We start from the raw sequence: 9,830 nt of genomic DNA, 5'->3' as shown, positions 1-9,830 counted from the left end.
TTTTATTTAAAGACAGGGTCTCACTGAGCTGCTAAACAACTCACCATTGCTGAGGCTGGATTTGAACTCGTGATTCTCCTGTCTCAGCCTCGTGAGCCGCTGGGATTATAGGTGTGCACCAATGCTCACCACCTACTCCAATGTTTTTTTTGTTTTGTTTAAATCTTCATGAAGCCTTAGGAGTTGTAAAGTGTGATATGAGAAAAAGGGTTTGGAAGTCAGAACTTAAAGTACTAGAAAAGCTATTGTAGAAGCTCCACTGGTATGCATTTTGTAACCTGGAGTTTTGTGTAAGATTATTTATTTATTTATTTTGGTACTGGGGATTGAACCCAGGGATGCTTTACCACTGAGCTACATCCTAGCTCCTTTTTTATTTTGATACAGAGTCTCACTAAATTTCCTAAGGCCTTACTAGGTTGCTGAGGCTGGCCTGAAACTTGCAATTCTTTTTCTTCAGCTTCCTGAATCGCCAGGATTACAGGCATGTGCCACCATGCCTGGCTTGTGTAAAATTTTATCTGAATAAATGCTTTTGCTTATTTAAAAACACAAAACCTTGGTAACACCTGGGGAATTAAAAAAAAAATCTCAAGGTCTAACATGCATTCTAAACTAATTAAATCAAATTTCGTGGGTTCATCAATGTTTTTAGTCATCAGCATTTTTTGGTACCACATGATTCCAATGTGTAGTCAAGCTGAGAACCACTGCACCAATCTAATCTGTACTTCTTCATCTGAAATAAAAGCAAACTAAAGGCCAAAGAATTTAAAGGCTATTAGGATTAGGACTAGAAATTATATATATATGAAAGAGAGAGAGAGAGACAGAGAGAGACAGAGAGGACACACACATCTGAATCAAAATTATGTTACCTCACTTTTATAGAGCTCTCTGAACTTTTAAAGAATATTTCATACATTCTCTCTTTAGACTCTTACAAAGACACTGAAGAGTGGACAGAGCAAAACTTATTAGATCTAGTTTAGAAATGATGAAATCAGAGGTCTATTAAGTTAATTTATGACTTAGAGACAGGACCAGATTAAAATTTTTGTCTCCTAACTTTTGTTTAGTGTTATAAGACATTCATTCTCTCAACCAGTGTACAGTCTTCTTGGGAGGATAGAAACAACTAAAATATTGTGCTGTCTGGCTTATCTTTTGGACTAGCAAATTGAAAACTAGAAGTGACTGACTTCAAGTACTAAGTTCAATTCTGTAGCTTCTTGTAATTTCTTTCTGACTATGGCTAGTAATTTTATGAAACCCAAGGGATTTGTATATAGCTATTGTATCTCTAGGTAAGGCCATGTGGCTGAAAAGAATCCTGGGTTGAGGGTAGAGGAGGAAGAAGAAAGATACAATTTCACTGAGGTTCATTTCATATTCTTCAAAGTAGACTTAGCAGCTGGGAGATTCCAACATAAAGAACTAAATGGGTAATTTACAAAAGGATATTCACAGAAATAATTATTTCCTTTTCACACTATTTTAATAACTGAGCAGTTCACAATTTATGTTGTTGAATATGACTACTGAACACCAAAGTGACATGTAGGAAATATTCGTATGTATAATTCAAAGCAGTGGAGAAGATTACAGATGGACAAGAATGTTCAAAGACAACTTTTTATGAGGAATACATCAGATATTGAAAAATATTGCCATCAAGATTTTATTATAGAAGATAATGAGAGGCTGGTGTTGTAGTTCAGTGGTAGAGCACTTGCCTCGCATGTGTGAGGTACTGGGTTCGATTCTCAGCACCACATAAAAATAAATAAAATTAAGAACCGTTGACAACTAAAAAAAAAATTTTAAAGGTAATGAGAGAACCAGGAAACTGGATTTTATTTGTGGACTAAAAAAGTTGGCTAGAAATAGTCTAGCATAGTTTTTCTCAAACTTCAGCAGTCATCAGAATTATCTGGAAGGCTAGGTCCCACCCCTGAGTTTCAAATTCAGCCAGTCTGTTGTGGGGCTCCAGAACTGGCATTTCTTAAGGATTTGGGTGATGTTGCTACTGTTGGTTCAGGGCACATATTTGGAGAACCACTGGTTTAGCATAAGGTTCACAACATACCACAAGGAGGTATGCATACATGCATACACACGTTGCAAATTATGACAATTTACTTATCTCTTTATTATTAACTATATAAACTATACTCTCTGCACCAAAAAAAATGTCCACAAATAAGAATACATCAGGAAGAAGTTAAAAGGATAGCAACATAAGGAAATAGTCTGGAGCACAAATAAATGAGTTTGTGAAATAAGTATGTTTGTGAGTGTTTTCAGGGACAACGGTAACATGTTAACAAGTAGGAAACAACATTGTCTTCTGAGAGCCTAATTTCCTACGTTAAGGCAAATGTGAGTTTTATTTCTTGTATTTGAGAAAAATCCCTTTGAACCTCTCTATACCTTAAATGTTACCCAAGGTTCCATCCCCATTCTTTTTTTTCCTTACTGCTCACTTTCCCTGATTTTTCTTAATCGCCCCTGGCTTCATTTACTATTTATATCAATGGTTATTAACTTTGTTCAGGTTAAGAAACTCCTTTCAGAATTTGATTAATGCTAATGATTCCTTCTTCAGAAAAAATATACATATAGGCTTGAAGGTACAGCTCAGTTGGTAGAGTGCTTGCATATAGCATGCATAAGGCCCCGAGTTCAACTCCCAGCATCACAAAAATAAATAAGAAAAATATATGTACATGCTTATACAAATACATTTTACACTTTATTCAAGACATTCAGAGTCTGCCTTTCAAGTCCATAGGCCTCAGATTAAGAAGTCCCTATCTGTATACTAATGATTTAGTAATCTGTGTCTTCAGCCTAAATTTTTGTCCTGAGCTTCAGCACTACATATCCAAACATCTACTTCACATCTGTATTTGGATGTCACACAAATGCTTCAAAGTACACATGCCCTGGAGTGTGATCACTTAATGGGTGTGGGATTTCCTTTTAGGTGATGAAAATACTCTGTGACTAGGTAGTGGTGATGGAAGTACAATACTGTGCATGTACTTAATGTCACTGAATTGTATACTTTTGAATGGTTTAAACTGAAAATTTTCTATAATGTGTTTGCTACCACATTTAAAAAACAACATGTACAAAACTGAAATCTTTATCTCTATTCACCACTTCTCACATACACCAAATCTTTCTTTCTTTTATTTCCTGTCTTCGGACATCAGTTACTAGTGTTACCTTGTGCCTACTTGCCAAAACTAAAAATCTGAGAGTTATCTTTGACAATGCTCTTTTTTATTTTCCCTAACTAGTAATTAATCATAAAAGTTCTATACATTCTCTTCACTAATAAAGAGTTAACTTGGAATAATCATCCACTTACCTCTATCCCCATGGTTTTTCCCTAAATTCAGTCCACCATGGTTGGTAGCTTCCTAGTCTACAATCTTATACCCTCCTGTCCTCTACCCCCCAAGCCCACTTCATTTGACTCTTCATTGTCTACACAGAGTTATCTTTCAAAAATGCTATCTTTTTTTGGGGGGAGGGTAATGCTGGATAGAGATCAAACCCAGATGTGCTAGGCAAGTGCTTTACCACTGAGGCTATATTCTTAGGCCCCAAAGCATTACCTTTTGCCATTCTTTTTGCATAAAAACTGACCATTATCTTCAAGATAAAGTCTAAATTCCTCTTCATGACCTGGTATCTGCTTACTTTTCTAGTCTTATTTCTCACCATCCTCCTGCCCTGAATCAACTCTTCCAATATAAAGTACCTGTAATTCTGTGATACAAAGTACCTGCAATTCCCAGCACATCACCAACTTTTTATTCCAAAATGCACATACTACTTCAGAAACCCAGAACTCTATTTCTTGCAATTTATACCTAGCTAAGTTCTATTGGGTAAGATTCAGTTTACATTCATGATGAATGTAACTTCCTTAGGAATTCTTCTCAGAGGAGAAAGGTTAGGGCATTTATTTACCATGAGCTCCATACACCTTCTATGTTCACCTTTATCTTAACACTTATATATTAATTGAAATTATCTTTCCCCTTAATTAGATCACATTTTCTCCAAAGGTAGGAAACTACATATCAACATATCCCCAGCACCTAAATCAGTGTTCAGCATATGGTATGTTCCAAATAAATATTTTTGAACAAATGAACAGTTGATTCCCTAGTGAGTGATAGGAATTCTGATGTTAGAAGTCACACAATTCTGAAGGTCTTCCCAATGACTTCTTAACTTATTCCCATTAAAAACCAAAGTCATTATAATGGATTACAGAGCACTATAGTTTCTGACTTGATCCCCTATTATCTTCCCCTTCACTCAGTTCCAGCCACACTGAGCCTTGCTCTGGAATGCTGACTTCTACTGACCATATCACTCAACTCCTTTCCCCCTAGACTTCTTGTATGGTTTCTGCCTAAGGGAGGCACTAGCTGGAAAGTAGAGGTCAAGAGGAGAAAGGTTAGGGCATTTATTCCTCGGCTTATTCTCTGCCTTCTCCAAGTTTTTTCAGTGGTTAGTAAGTACTTATGAGCATAAGTACTTCTGTCAGGCAGTCTCTTCCAGATTTGAACTCTGAGCTCTGGCAACAAAACCCTCTCTCTTTTCCCCTTCAGGCCTGGGAGTATGACTGACTCACCACTATTGATAGTCACTGTGTATTTCACCAGTTCCTTGTTAATCCCTTTAGCACTGATAAGACCCCTTGGTTAAACTCTCTTCAATTAAACCCTTTTGAAGATACCAAACATTTTCCAGACACGACTCTGATACATTAGAAAACAACAATGGCCTCTCCTTTGAACTTCCATTCAATTTTTAATATCTGTAAAAGTTGCCTCCTTTCCTCTAATCTAAAGCTTCCCTTCCTTCCAAGTCTAACTGGTCTTTAAAGTCTCTCTAAACACTCCACTACTACACAGCAATATTGTTGTGACTACAGTTGTGCTGAATCTAGAATGACATTAGCACTCTGTTGTCCTCCTAGCTCTATGACTGTTCAGCTTTGTGGGTCTCAGCTTTATAGGTCTGGTAATTCCAGCAGGCAATAACCTCATCAGGGCTAGGAAACTTCAGCAATTAGGATTTCAGAGGACAAACATCATATAGCTGGAAAGAACTTTAGAGGTTACCTTGTTTATCCTCCTCATTTTACAGATGAGGAGATTCAGGTTCACACAGAGGAAAAAAGTCTTTCTCACACAGCTATATAGTGACATAGTTAAGTCTAGAATCAAGATTCTTTTTACTGGGCTGAGGCTATAGCTCAGTGGCAGAGCACTTGCCCAGCATGTGTGAGGCACTGTGTTTAAACTTTAGCACCACATAAGGATAAATAAAATAAAAGTATTCTCTCCATCTACAACTACAAAAACATTTTTTTAAAAAAGATTATTTCTACTGCTTCATCATGCTGGTGATTCGGCACTGGGTACTTAGTTGGCACCTAGTATGCTGATACCTACTCCCAAATTTATAATTTGGGAGTCTTTGCCTCTTGTTCAATGTGACACCCTGTGACTAGAAGAATACCTAACACATAGTAAGAGCTCAACAAATGTTTGAACCTGAGACCCAACAAGACAAATTCCTTAAAATTAATCAAAATGTTATCATTTATAACAACAATCCATAAACATGTAAAGAAAATGTTTAGTTTCCAAAATCCTTTTACATATGTGTCTATTTCATTCCTCTGAGGTAGCCATGGCAGGAATTATTAGTCCAAGTTAACAAAGGCAGGACACTGAGAAGTTAAAGGTCAAAGTCTCCTACTATGTAGCAGAGACCAGTATTCATGTCTTCTGTCTCCTGCTTTAATACCATCTCTGCTATTCTATGTGCTTCTCTTCTGAGCACAGGAGGATCATTCAGGGAGTTAGTTATAATGAATATGTGGGTCACACATATATGTGGAAAGAAGTGATTTTGTTTTATAAATCCATGATTATAGGTGCTTCTGATTAGATAGTCTGAAGCCTACTTTTTTTTATAGATGTTGATGGATCTTTATTTTATTCATTTATTTATATGTGGTACTGAGACTTGAAGCCAGTACCTTGCACATGCTAGACAAGAGCTCTACCACTGAGCCACAACCCCAGCCCTGCAGCCTACTTTTGAAACTTGGAGATGTTATTTCTTGAGGGGAGGGTTACCACTGAAATGAAGGAGACTACTTTTGAGACATCACTTTCAGTACAGAACAGAATTAGGCCCTTTCATAACCAGGTGTCCTTGGCCTGGCCCTATCAGTGGGGGAGGAGAGGAGTGAGAGGGAGGGTGAGCATGTGAGGGCTGGCAAATTGGATCTCTTCATGATCAAATGAGCCACAGAGCTAGCTAGCTTCTGATATTTTGCTTGAATTCTCTTACCAAAACCACTTTGGTACAAATTTCACCCTGGGTTCTAGGTTTTAGAATGATCTCTGATACTAATCAGAGCACTACAGGAGCCAAAGCCAACCTAAACATATTATCTAGCCTTTGGATTTCAGTTCCTATTAGGAACTCAAGGTAAGAAAATGACTCAAAGTTCTACATCAGGAATTGCAAATTCAAATGTCTATTAGATGCCAGCAAAGTAACATAAAGCCCAGCATAAGAAAACAAGGAGAGCTGGGCATGGTGGGCACATCTGAAATCCCCATCATTTGGAAGGCTGAGACAGGAGGATTGCGAGTTTGAGGCTAGAGTGTGCAATTTAGGGAGACCCTGTCTTAAAATCAGGGATACAGGCTTTTGGTAGAGCATCCCCCGATTTCATTCCCCAGTACTGAAAAACAAAACAAAATGTGCAGTATTTGATGACTTTTAACAGTTACTTCTTAACTCCAACAACTTGCTTTGTGGAATGGGAACAAACAGATCTTTCATTAAAAAACAAAAACAAGCTCTTCTCGAATCTTTCCCACAACCCAAGATGGCGGCAGAGGTGGATTTTGGCGACCTAGAGCTGTTCGAGGCTTTCCATCCCCCGGAGGAGTCGATTCCCAAGCCCGTTCACACCCGTTTCAAGGACGACGACGGCGACCCGGAGGACGAGGACGGGGTTGGTGACGCGGAGCTGCGGGAGAGGCTTCGGCAGTGCGAGGAGACCATCGAGGAGACCATCGAGCAGCTCCGCGCCGAGAATCAAGAACTTAAAAGAAAGTTGAACATTCTAACTCGACCAAGTGGAATATTGGTGAACAATACTAAGTTAGATGGACCTTTATTACAAATTCTATTTATGAACAATGCTATTTCAAAGCAATATCATCAAGAAATAGAGGAATTTGTTTCAAATTTAGTAAAAAGATTTGAGGAACAGCAGAAAAATGATGTGGAAAAGACTTCTTTTAATCTTTTGCCCCAGCCATCTAGTGTTGTGTTAGAAGAGGACCATAAAGCTGAAGAATCCTGTGCCATTAAAAACAACAAGGAAGCATTTAGTGTTGTAGGAAGTGTCCTGTATTTTACTAATTTTTGCCTTGATAAATTGGGGCAACCGCTACTAAATGAAAACCCTCAGCTTACCGAAGGATGGGAAATACCCAAGTACCAGCAAGTCTTCAGCCACATTGTTTCTCTAGAAGGGCAAGAAATACAAGTAAAGGCAAAAAGGCCAAAGCCTCACTGTTTCAATTGTGGTTCTGAAGAACATCAAATGAAAGATTGCCCAATGCCCCGAAATGCTGCTCGAATAAACGAAAAGAGAAAAGAGTATATGGATGCTTGTGGTGAGGCAAACAGTCAGAATTTTCAGCAACGATACCATGCAGAAGAAGTAGAAGAAAGATTTGGGAGATTCAAGCCAGGAGTTATTAGTGAGGAACTTCAAGATGCACTAGGTTTGACAGACAAGAGTCTTCCTCCTTTTATCTATCGGATGCGCCAGCTAGGGTACCCACCAGGGTGGCTCAAAGAAGCTGAATTGGAAAATTCAGGGCTTGCACTCTATGATGGAAAAGATGATGCTGATGGAGAATCAGAAGTTGGAGAAGTACAACAGAATAAAAGTGTTACTTATGATCTGTCAAAATTGGTAAACTATCCAGGTTTTAACATATCTACTCCCAGAGGAATTCCAGATGAATGGAGGATGTTTGGTTCCATACCAATGCAGGCATGTCAGCAGAAGGATGTGTTTGCCAGTTACCTTACTTCTAACTTCCAAGCGCCAAGCATGAGGTCTGGCAGTAAGCGGTCTTCCTCTCAGTCCAGCCCTGGTAGTCCAAAGAAGCAGAGAAAGGAAAGTAGTTCTGAAGATTCTCAAGCTGACATGGAGCTCGATTCAGATGTGGAGGTGCCACATGGTTCTCAGAGCAGTGAAGCATTTCAGTTTCAACCGCCATTGCCTCCTGGCACTCCTCCTCCACTGCCACGGGGAACTCCTCCACCCCTCTTTACTCCTCCACTCCCCAAAGGGACCCCGCCAGTGACTCACCCCAAACCTGGAGCACAGCTGTGGATGAGGACGCACTGACTCTGGAAGAACTTGAAGAACAACAGAGGCGGATATGGGCAGCTCTTGAGCAGGCCGAGAGCATCAATAGTGACTCTGATATTCCTGTGGACACACCTTTAACTGGAAACTCCGTTGCCGCTTCACCTTGCCCAAATGATCTTGACCTTCCTATCCCAGAAGGGAAAACAGCCGAAAAGCCAACACTGGAGGAGTCTGAGCAACCAGACACTTGTGCAAAGACAGCTGAAGTTGAACCTCCCTGAAGCCCAGCCTCTGAGACCACCCTGCTTTGTCAGAATGAAGAGGAGGAATCTGCAGAGGTGAGCTCCAGAGACGCTCTGCTTGACAGTGGTGATGTCGTAACAAACTGTAACATCAGGAATGGAGGCAGCCAGAAGCACCTTCAAGTGGACACCAGTTCTTCAACAGCCTCTAAAGTTCATAGCCCTATACCTGACATGAGCAAGTTTGCAACTGGAATAACGCCGTTTGAATTTGAGAATATGGCAGAATCTACTGGAATGTACCTCAGGATTAGAAACTTGTTAAAGAACTCTCCCCGAAACCAGCAGAAAAACAAAAAAACTTCCGAATAACTGTTTGTTGTGGCACCAAGAGCCATTTAATTATCTGTAACTGTGTTCTGTTGATGCGTACCAAGTGATGGGTAAAAATTGTTCTCCTATTCGTCCCTCCCTGTTTAAAAATCTATCCAAGGTTGAATTGTGGTCTCAAGTCAAGACTATCTTAAAGAATGGAAAGACTGGGCTCACTAATTTGCTGTATTTTATTCTCACCCACAAAACCTGCAGGGGGAGTGTACATAGGAGCTGGTTCAGAGATAGTTTGTTAAGGTTTATACTATTTTTGGATTGTGAGTGTCTGTCAAGAGTGATGTTTTTTATCTGTCTTTTGTACATTGTTTTCCCTTTCTACATTTTGCTAATTATCCTGTATATAAGTTTAATATATCACTTTTTAAAAAAAAATTCTAACCATTTTAAATTCATATTTCAACTCTGACAACCAAATGAGAAAAATCAGGAATGAGCAGCTTTATCCCATTTGGGGTATTTTTGTAAGATTTACATGTATCAATTTTAACGACAATTTTGTTTTTTTGTACCTTCATTCTTCATATAAGCTTACTATACAGTTATGTTCCCTTTTGTGTACAGAGGTTTAATAAATTAGTTTTCATATACATAAAAAAAACCCAAAAACAAACAAACAAAAAAACACATCCTGGAAATCTGCATTTTAAAAATGTGAAATCTGATTGTAAAAAGTTATTTACCAATACAGATCTGCAATCCTGCTACAAACCACAGGAAACCAGCCAGAACTTTACTTTTCCCAA

The 9,830-nt window shown here is 38.9% G+C and overlaps 1 pseudogene; it reads left to right on the top strand.

The window, feature by feature from the left end:
• The first annotated feature begins 6,920 nt into the window (after positions 1 to 6,920).
• LOC114089209 (zinc finger CCHC domain-containing protein 8 pseudogene) lies at positions 6,921 to 9,535 on the top strand (annotated as a pseudogene).
• Positions 9,536 to 9,830: the final 295 nt, after the last annotated feature.

This window comes from Marmota flaviventris, chromosome 13, assembly GCF_047511675.1.
Source record: "Marmota flaviventris isolate mMarFla1 chromosome 13, mMarFla1.hap1, whole genome shotgun sequence".
Taxonomy (NCBI): Eukaryota; Metazoa; Chordata; class Mammalia; order Rodentia; family Sciuridae; genus Marmota; species Marmota flaviventris.
Note: the sequence above shows the minus strand (reverse complement) of the source record. Positions and strands in the feature narration are given on the sequence as shown.